The sequence below is a fragment of the Harpegnathos saltator genome, unplaced genomic scaffold (genome assembly GCF_003227715.2).
Source record: "Harpegnathos saltator strain DR-91 unplaced genomic scaffold, Hsal_v8.6 scaffold293, whole genome shotgun sequence".
Lineage (NCBI taxonomy): Eukaryota > Metazoa > Arthropoda > Insecta > Hymenoptera > Formicidae > Harpegnathos > Harpegnathos saltator.
In genome coordinates, this window is record NW_020230087.1 from 5,814 (window position 1) to 16,994 (window position 11,181).

The 11,181-nt window shown below is 44.4% G+C and overlaps 1 long non-coding RNA gene across 1 annotated transcript; it reads right to left on the reverse strand.

Moving 5' to 3' along the window:
* Positions 1-659: 659 nt before the first annotated feature.
* LOC112588778 (uncharacterized) lies at positions 660-4,990 on the reverse strand. The gene is made up of 2 exons (XR_003113040.1): positions 4,696-4,990; positions 660-1,350 (listed from the first exon to the last, which is right to left on the reverse strand). It is a non-coding gene; the product is annotated as an uncharacterized LOC112588778 (long non-coding RNA).
* Between the last annotated feature and the right edge of the window lie 6,191 nt (positions 4,991-11,181).

The window sequence follows — 11,181 nt, forward strand, 5'->3', positions numbered from 1 at the left end:
TCTGACGACTCCCAAAGAGAAACCGGTCGAACACACGTGTATTTATACGTCTATGTATGCGCGCGCGACAGAGGGGGAGAGAGAGAGGGAGAGAGAGAGAGAGAGAGAGAGAGAGAGAGAGAGAGAGAGAGAGAGAGAGAACTCCGCACCAGGGACCGCGTGACCTCTTGAACTTTGACAATGATTTCTCGGATGAGCCAGGCTGTACTGTGAAAAATAGATGGATAGAGATAAAGAATAGAGAGAAAAAGAGAGGGAGAGGGGAGAGAAGAGAGAGGGCAAGAGTCGGTCACGTGAATTCCCCGATGACTCAAGGGTGCAAACAGTGAAACAGTCTTAAAGAAATCACAAAGATCGGGTCGGTCCTCTTTAGAAAGGGAAAGATAGAGTAAAGTATAGAAAGTGCAGAAAGAGAGAGAAAGAGAGAGAGAGAGAGAGAGAGAGGGAAAGAGGGGGGGTGGGAGAAAGGAGGGAAGGGAGAAAAGAGGGAAAGAGAAAAAACCAGATGAGACAAACGACTTTTTGCGAGATAGGACGAACACGTCGCGGCAGTCTTCAGGAATGCTAACCAAGGATCCGGGGCTGGATCCTTGCGAGGAGAAGGGAACGACTTGCGAGAAACGAGCCGCCCAACGGAACGGAAACTGGGCCGATGAGTCTTCCTCTGTTTGGTGGTTGGCGGTGGCCACACGACTGCTTCGTCGTTACCGGCTACCTGATCCGAGGCGCCCAATCCATTTTGCGTTCACTCGCTCGATTTACCGCCCCATCGTCGTCAACGCGGGATGTATCACCTATCCCATGTCCAGCGCGATCGACCGAGCATTCTCCCGTTCCGACCTCCTGCACATTCGTTCCGTCGCGCGGCTGGTGGTTACTGCTCACCCAGGATAATCCCTGCGACCTCCAAGGACACGCGCCAGCCTACACGAGCCTTCACCAAGGGCCTCTACCAAGCCCGAGACCGACAATCGGCGAGGGTCGTTCCATTTCTCGTGATTTCCCGTCCCTCGAGTCCCTCGAGAACGTTGCGACTGGAACCGCGGCTACGGAAACGACTCTGCGCGCAGCTCCGAGCCGCGATCACGTCTCTCGATCTCTACGTTGATGACAAACCTCGTAGATAACACAACGATGACGAAGAAAGACGCGAGGCAACAGACTCGGGAAGAGGCTTCTTCGCCAATCGGTGTGTGACTTCCAGGTCGCCGTCTTCCGTCTGGATGAACCCCTCTCTCTTTCTCTCTCTCTCTCTCTCTCTCTCTCTCTCTCTCTCTCTGTCTCCTCCGGCACGCTCTCGACAGGCACGCAGAGGCAGGCAAGCAGAGTCCGCGACTATCGGATTCGGCGCTGCAATGGAAAGACGCCGGGTTACCCCATCGATCCCCGTCGAGTCGAGTCGAGTCGAGTCGAGTCGAATCGAATCGCACGTACAACGACGATAACGACAATGTGCGTGCATGTGCACGCGCGCAACACGACACACGCCGCCAGCTGCCGGAGCAACAGCTGCGAGGGAAATTGGAAAGCGCGAGCGCGTGATACCGCTTGCTACCGGCCGAGGGAAGAGGGGAGGGAAGAAGGAAGCGGGGTCTCTTCCTGCGAGAACTGCGCGAGGATCAACGTTTAATTAAGAGATGGAAAAACCGCGTTTCTTTTCTTTTCTTCTCAGGCTCGTCTGCGTCTGTGCATTTCGAAGTTGCTCGCGTTACTTGGCAAAACGACAATTCGACCGCGCACGGTCAATCGTGCCCTCGAGCCCTGAGGACGAGTTCGGAAGAATGACTTGTTTCTCGAACTGAACTCAATTCATCGCTCGATAGATTTTAAATAGATACGCGACAGTGCAGATGTGTCGATCTATTGGCAACTTTGACAAAACTGTTTTTCCATCCCAGCACTGGCTCTTGTACGCTTGTCGAGATTTTTTGCTTGTTTCGACGAACGCGTGTCCCTGAGGAGTTATCATTCTGACATTCTCGATCGCTAATTATGCTAATGCGTACAAGGAATGCCAACAACCAAACAGTGATATATATTTATATATCTTTTTCTCTTTCTGTCGACTCGGTGGTTCTTACGATCCGCAAAACTTCGCAATATTTCGAGCTCTCGCAAACGCACATTTCCGAATGTGTTTCTCATCAATTTGTCGAATGTGCCGTGATAGAATATCGGAAAAATAAATTTTCTCAACGAACGAGCTATAGTGCGCAACTCGTCAGTCCTTCCTGAAAAGCACATATTAGCACGTGAGATAAAACATCGGACAACGTGAACTTTTTACGGTCGATTCAGTGATCAGATAATCTTTATCGTTAATCTGTAAACATTATCGCGGCCCTTATCGCCGGTTATCAGTCGTTATCTTACGAGAATTCCATAGAAATATATATATATATATATATACGAACGACAGTACCGACAGTACCTATGTGCCACGCATTCCAAAGATATACATCAACGTCTTACATATTTTGCGACAAGTGGTCACAATAGAGTCGAGACTATATTTTTCGAGTCACACATTCCTTATTCATGCAAACTCGCATAACAACAATCGCTTCAACAATTTCGCGTCCGATTCGTCCGAGTGATCGACTAACGACAAAGTTTAGATATAAACGCATTATTATTAAAAGGTCGCAGCAGCTGTCGGCACCGGAATTTCTCCGGATGACGGAAACCTAACGTTCGAAACGGCGCGAAATGAGAACGAAACGTACGTTCCTGGAATGAACGATAATTTCGCCGCTTGTTGTACCTATATATTACGCGTATATACTTGAAAAAAATAAAGAAAACGAAAGAATGCAGCAATAATCGGATAGCGTGCGTGATATTTCGAGGAAAGAACGAGAGTAATTGCTTGCGCGTTCCACGACGTCCGATGTCGCTGTTTATCTTTATTTCCCGCCTCGCGATAAAGGGCACACGCGGTCGCAAACGGTTTGATTACGACGGAATCTATTACGAGTATCGGCGGACGTATCGGCGCGTAATGAAATGCACATCGCAAGCGTTGAACAAAACGTCATGCCGCAAAATCGCGTTTGCGACCAAACGCAGTCGCTCTCTCCTTCCCCGACGCTCTCTCGATTCTAAACTCTACCAGACAATGTGTTCTGTAATGCACATTACGTTTCTATATTTCATCGGTTTATCGCTCGTGAGCGTCCTCTGAATAATGGCATCTGCTTGTATCGTCGTCGATTTGACAAAATCATCATTTCGATCATCACCCGTTGTACTTGATCGTTGTAATTATCAAATTTATATACGGCACAATTTGACTTGTTATCGGAAAGAAACAAAGAAATTTTGTATAGAGGAATTTTTGCATAAATTACCGTTTTCCACGTAACATGCGTGCGTGCTTCTCCGTCGATTTTCCCAGCAGCAACCTCGAAAGCTAGCGGGACAATTCCGAAATTATCGACCGACCTTCCCCCGACGTTTTAACGTTAAATTGAGAATGCCAGTGTTGCAAGTAGGCTATCGACCAGCAGATTTTGGTCATCTAGCCAGGGTCGGATTTACCGCGAATTCGATGAGACGTCAGCTTGTGCCCCCTTTTTGTGACAACCTTTCTTTCTAGAAACGACCTAATTTTTTGTCAACCTTTTGTTCCGCCCGTAGATTGACATGATAATGCCAAATGTTAACAATCATTACTTTCTTTTACACGTCCTCTTATTGCTAATATTTACCGATATTTCTCAACTCTGCGTCACACTTCGTCCAAGCCGTCGATCATGCGACAATTTCTCTCACAAGAGAGAAGAAAAATTAAAAGAACAAAAAAAAAATATTCTCACGAATTTGCCAAAATTACGATCGTGTGGGATCTTTTCGGGCCGAGGAACAAGACACTTATTTAGACCAAGTTTTGATACTCGGAATAGACAAAAAGCAAAAAAAAAGAGAGATTATCTGAGAGATAACACGATCGCGTGGATTTTGTTTTCTCCAAAACGGAGGCGATCACCAAACAAGGCGAAGGAAGCATTTTTTTCCGTTCGACGACGTTACAGGCCGAAAATAAGCGCGAAGCAACGCCGCAACGAGCGCGTTTCTTCGCTGATCGTGCGAGACGAGAGAGAGAGAGAGAGAGAGAGAGAGAGAGAGAGAGAGAGAGAGAGAGAGAGAGAGAGAGTAAGAGAGAAAGAGAGAGAGAGAGAGAGAGTAAGAGAGAGAGAGAGAGAGAGAGAGAGAGAGAAAGAGAGAGAGAGAGAGAGAGAGAGAGAGAGAGAGAGAGAGAGAGAGAGAGAGAGAGAAAGAGAGACGCCACCGTTGTGCCACTGTTCACGAGCGAGCGAACGAGCAGGCCCATTCTCTATCACTGTCGACTCCTCTTTCACCTTTGCCCCGATTTCCGGCCCCGTCGCCGACCACCAGCGGCGAGCGGCTTTCCTAAACGCCCTATCGGTCGCTTAATAAGGTAACGAGCGACCTTTGTGACGAGAATTCGATGCGCGTTCCCGCGGGCGTCTATCGCACAGCACGACTGGATATTTCGGTCAACCGCGAAAGGAAAGGCAGACAGCTCTCGCCGGCTCGATCGCACGATTATTGTTAATTGTTAAACGCACGGTTCGTTCTCCTTTCGAGAAAGAAGCAGAAGAAAGAAGAGAAAGAAGGGGGACGACGACGAGGGACACGACGAGTCTCGTCGGTCGCGCTGAATTTCCTTACTTGATGCTCGCCTAACTCCTTCACTCCTCCTCAACACGGACGATGACCGGGACGATGGACGGACGCCCCCCGTTCGTTCCTTATCGTCGTTCCCACTTTGCGGTCACACTGCTGATAGCAACACACACTCTTATCTCCGTCTCGTCTCTCACGTGCGTACGATTCGATTCGCGTGCGAATACACACATACACGAGCGCGCAGGGTGCGAAAGAAGGGGCGGCGAAACACAAACGATCGCACCTTCTCGAGACTTCGACATCGACTACTTACGGACCGGCCAACGCGCCAGCTGGAGCTACGCATGCGCACTGTAAGCGCTGCCCGCGTCGCTCCATCCAGTATAAACATTCGACACGGGGTAGGGCCAGGGCCGTCGAATTAATTAAGACTAATGTTTTATTTATTGTATTAGAATTAGTCGCGGACATGCAGCGAGAGATGAAGGAAGTAAAGGGGGAGGGAGAGAGGAAGAAGGGGGAGAAAGTTTCCTGAATCTCGAAAAAAGAAAAAAAACTCTTCGTGAGATTCTACAGTCTCTATATTATTTTCGAAACTATACAACTTTCCTGCATTCGTGTTCATTATTCAGATGGGGAATGAGAAACGTCCTGAAACTATTCTATAGGTGCGTCTTCAGCGCACCCCAGAACGTTTTCCAGAACACCTTGAGGTAAAGTCCATTCAACGCTACGAATGCTTCAAAGCAACGAATGGACCAATCAGATTAGTTTATTTGACGGTTGAAGCTTCTGTAGTTGTGCAAACTCAACCTTTGAAACATGGGGATAATTTCAGAACATTATGTGCGCGCGCGCGCTCTGTCCAGGTGTATATACAATTTCAATATTTTAAATAGAAAAAAGAGTTTGATGTAGACATTTAAAAATGTCCCCTTCTCTTTTACAGCAGATCCTTCTTTATAAGAAGACAGAAAAAGTTTTTCTTACCTCAGTCTAACAATTTTGTATGTGCTCCCTTTGGACGTTTTTCTTAGTTTACTTCCACTACTTGCTCCATCATCTCGTCATCTACGGACCTGATTTCCGGGCATATCGCACACAGCTGGACACCACGTACTACGCGCTTGTATATCGCGCTTGTTGTTGAGTGATGAACTCGAAGATTCGTACTATAACATAGCGGTTTTATTTCGTTTCGCAATTTTCGCGAGCTCCAGCGGCACATTGATTCATTAGCCTCTTTTCTTCATTGATTCTACACGAAGTAAGGAGCAGCACGCAGACTACATTTTTATCTCTGACATCTTGTCATGAATAATGTAGCACGATTTCATTATTTGAAGTTTTGATACTTCTCTTATACTTCTGATACTTCTGATACTTCTGGAACTGCGGCCTTTCAAACAATATAATTTGAGATTCGTTGTAACACATTGTTCCGCTCCATTGTAACAGCACGATCACTATTGGAACGGTGAGATCACGTGATTATTACCGTTTTCGTCTAGCGGCAAGTTCGAAACTAACGTTGAATCTTCATCACAGTTGTGAGTATTCATTGATATATATATATATATATATATATTACGCGCGTTACAATATATCGAGTAAATTTGTATCTGTCGACGCAGAAAATGAGTAATATTCGCACAAAGGCTGTAAAAGTTTCAAAGTACAAATACTCTATTCAATAATATCGTGCAATAATATTATACAACATAATAATTCGCGTGGAATAAATATATAAATGTTTACATATATATTTTTATATTTTTATTTGACGTATATGCACAGTTAATAATTGCACTTGCGACGAAAACGCGCGAATGCATCGCCGGAGCATTATCAAGTCGCCATCTATACATTCAGCATCTTTCAGTTTGCCTCTTGTTACCGACCGACGCGTGCGATGGCGCGCGACTGGCGGTATCTATCGCGGAAGATAATTTCCAAGACGCGTTATACAAAAGACACGTCTCATAAGCATCAAGAGGAAATGGATATTGCAGGTCGAGTAATTTGCGTGAGAGAGCGCACCGAGAGTGGAATGTTTGAAAATTATGATAATATCAAACCAGGTAACCATATCAGCTGTAAGAGGCTCGTAACTACTTTAGCGCGCTTACACGCCCCGTCCGCTTCGCAATTATCATATCAACCTTATATTTGTCCGAAATGATATATATTTAATAAAAAAATAATAATAAAAAGATATATATTCAAGACTTTGCCGGATGTGGATAAAAATAATGCAACCGTTGGCGTTGAGGCAAAACCAAAGGAAATCACGCATCCCACGTAGGTTAGCATAAACGCGCGTTAGTACAATCGCGCGAGTATAGATATCGTCGTCTTTGACATAACCCTCTTTTCGATGTTCTACGAAACTGTAAACCGAGAACTGTTAGCCGAGACAACGATGTCTTCCTTGTTCCAACTTTTGCGATTACAAGTAGAAGGTAGAAAATTGATGATTGCTGCATTATACACAGTCACACCTACGTGCATGTACAGCAAAATTAATTACGTATTCAACAATCTGTCCCGAATTATCGATGACAAAAGCGCTCGAGCCGCGCACGTTTACGACACGCAACGTTCTCGCGGACGCGTAAACATTATCCTTTTATATATCACTCAGGCTATTTATACGTACGCGCTCTTGTATTGGATTATTGATTCACTTCCGTCCGCCGAGATACCGAAGAATCGCGTAACATATTTCGTGTCGTAGGATTCTCAGTCTGCACACAGTCTGCGTGCTCTCACCTGCGGTTCTCTCCTCCACTTGGGACAAAGTTAAGAATCGACGTTTACAGGCAGAATTTTTCAAACGAGCACATCTTTCAAAGCGCAACAACAGTGCGGTTAAGAGACCGGACTTGACCAGCTAATTCAGCAACAAATGACAACCGGCTTCTCACAAAGCTGCGAAAGGAGCTGGAAATGGCGTACAATGTTAAAAGCACACCGACGATCGGATGAGCGCGTTCAGAATTGAGCATTCGTACGTTTCATGTTTCTCTGTCGCGTCGTCGGCCGCGACAGAGAAAAATGGGCCGTAGGAAACAGGCGACGATTCGCTGGAACGCATTTCACGCTCGAGATCTCGTCCGCAATTTCAATCGCGAACAGCGACGACACCACCGAAAAATTGTCATATACCTGTTACGGAATTGAAACCGGACGAATTCGCCATTAACATTGGCACATTAACCAAGATTAACATCTGCGCGAAATCATCATCTGATCTCGATCCGTGCGTCTCGCATTTGCAACAAAAAGAAAAGAAAGATAAAGAAAGTGCACGCGCGCGTTCAGTGGTAAGCGAGTAAAACAACTCGGTGACATGGTAGCACATTTCTTCCTTTAATGCGTCTCTTAATTTACAAATCGATGCTGAATAGATGTGTGTGCGTGTGTCTCTCCTCGCGAGAAGAGTGTGCAAAGTCATCGAGTTACCATTCTACAAACGAAGTCAAGCGAAGCGCACAAAGTGCGAGAGATAATCGCTGAGGAGAGAAGTAAAATTCACGAGTACCACACACACACACACACACACACACACACACACACACACACACACATATACATCCATGCATACCCACATACACACACACATACACACATTGCGCGAAGATGAAGTAAACTTTTTATCCTTTTGTGTATTCATTTTTTTCCATTCGATTTGATACGAATGATTGATCGGTTTTCGGTCGCAATTAAATATTTTCGGTAAGATCCTGGTAAGATTCTGATCAGAACGAACTTTTGCGATTGAAAAGTATCTCTGCGTATTTCCACAAAAAAAAAAAAAGAAAAAGATAATAATGGAAAAGAAAAACGCGCACTGGCGGCAAAGTCATTTAGCGCCGACTTGGATCGAAAAAATTTTCCCGCACAATCTATATTGCAGAATCGTAGATTAGATTTCTCGAACGGAGATTTCTATAGCGGAGACTATCCTGCGTCGAAAGGAATGAACAAAAGGGAACGCACTCTGTGAGTAAATTGCCGCGAATGACGCTCTAAACATCTCCTTGTACCGTCCTGAGCACTGAAAGAAGAATTTGTCCCAACGCATATCAATGCAGCGACAAATTTAAAAGGGGAAACATTTGATCTCTTAAAATACAACGTAAATTCGATCCTATTGCATGCTTGACACCACAAGACATTCTATATTGAACTACTGTGCAGCACAAGTCGACAAAATTATTCGTCCAATTCCATCACGCAAAGTGGTGTTTGAGAAGCAAGGAAAATAGATGGGAGCCGAACAAATTTGAAGTCGATTCTCGCTTTTGAAGATCAGAAATTGTATTCTACAGAACAACTTCCTTTCAATTCCATTCAATTTACACGCGCGCACACACATACACGTACGCACATATATGCTCGAGCACATAGTGATCCGGGGTCAATTAACTCAAACTGTCGGTACAACTTAGAGCCGGTTTCACTGACGTCCGGTTAGCGCTAAATCCGGTCAACTAAATCTGCGCCGTCTCTGTTTAAGCCGCAGATGCTGATTATAATCTAGAAAGGAACAACGAATGACCAAGTGAATCGACGTTGACATGGATTCCCGTGACAACACTCAGCGAAAGGAAGCAGTCAAAGTCCTGTATCACATCGTGCCACACGGTGTGGCAATACGTGCGTGCGTCGTACACAAAGTCGCTCTGTTCCGAGGCACGCCAAATTCCAAGCCAAACTTGAAGGAGAGTAGACCTCCGCCGTTTCTTTTTTCTTCTCTTTTTCCTATACCCGAAGAAGACAAACTTTGCGACTTAAAGGAGAGAAGGGTGAGCGTCGTTGTGTGTGCAAAATAGTCGCGATACGTTGGAGTCGCTCTACCACACTGGCCATGCTCTTTCGGCGTTGGATTAGACATGACGAGAGAGAAAAACGTACCCCGTTACGTATATCTGTCGCCTGTATATAACTGCGCGCACGAATCCTTACATATGCAAGATACATGTCGGAACGATACGTGGATGATCGTGTACCCGGACGATCACCCGGTATGGTGCTATAAAATGTCACTCGCACGTAAAATCTTCAAAGGCAGAGGAAGACGACCGAGGTCGATTTCGCTTCGCGTGGCTAAATAAAACGTGGCTGGCGGCGCGAATCGCGTTCGCGTTATTTTACAACGAAATTGCGATCTGATAGACGAACTATAAGGTTACTGTGCTAGTCGAACAGCGGGTCATTGATCTCTTCTCGATTGACATTGATTTAAGATTTGCAAACGGAAGATTTGTGTTTCTTATTGACCTGAGATCGGTGCAAAACTCTTAAACGGAAGACAAGTCTTGTATTTCCTCTTCCTCTTCCTCCTGCTCTAATTTATCATAAAATATTCAATATCATTAACCGTTACAATCCACTACTTTTTTCTCTGTTACGGGGAGGCATTATCAACGACGTAAGCTTCGCTCTAATTCAACGTACTCGCGCGATGTACAATTTCAGTTTGACTTGCTTCGCTTATTATATACCTGGCGTTCTTCAATCGCATTCTTCTCTCTCTCTCTCTCTCTCTCTCTCTCTCTCTCTCTCTCTCTTATCCTTCGCTATTATCTCCTTCCATTTCTTTCTTATTTCTTTTCATTTTCTTCTTCGCTTATTCTCACAATGAATTTCTCTCGTACTTTCGACGAGCTTTCGAACCCGGCGCTTATCTACAATCGTTGTAAAACACCGCGATGAATTACGTATAAATAAATAAATAATAAATTGGGAGTCGAACGTGTCATGGGACATAAAGAGAGAAAAAACATTATATTCGTTCTAATCGCTACTCGATTTCGAAGGTTCGTTCTTAGGCCTTGCATACTGGTACGCGAGAAGGAAGATGCACAATGAAAATCTACGATGTCAGACCAAAGATGTGCTGTTAAATTCCAAGTAATATCGTATATACTGCATAATATTATACACGTGTCTGTTGTAATAATAAAAATTAATACTTGTAATGTATATAAAATATCAGATTATAAAGTATATAGTCATAAAAAGTACAAATACACATTTAATACACGGTGTCCCTCCATCTCTCGTATATAATAAGTATTAAATATATATATAAATAGTTATTAATATTATCCCAAAAAAAAAAAAAAAGAAAAAAAAATCTTCGAATAATCGTATATCGAAATAAAATTGAAAACATTAAGTATATTATATATCTCATTTATATAATCACAAATGTATTTAGATTCCCGAAATGGATGTAAGAAAGAGAATATATAGAGCTCCACAGAGTAAGGAGCGTTCGTTGCTAATGATGCACTTTCCTTCCGCGCGTGTGAACAACTCGTGACGTACATTAATCAAAACGCATTTGATCGTGACAAAGATTTTAAGTGACAGGCGACGTCACAATCGAATTTTCCAGCGCTAACGAAAGAAGTTGCATTGTATCTCTGTTTTGAAGTAAAATTCGTGCCACTTCCTGCATTTACAGTATCCTTGGAGGAAGCTGCGGTATACATGTAGGAAAAAGCGCACATCCCG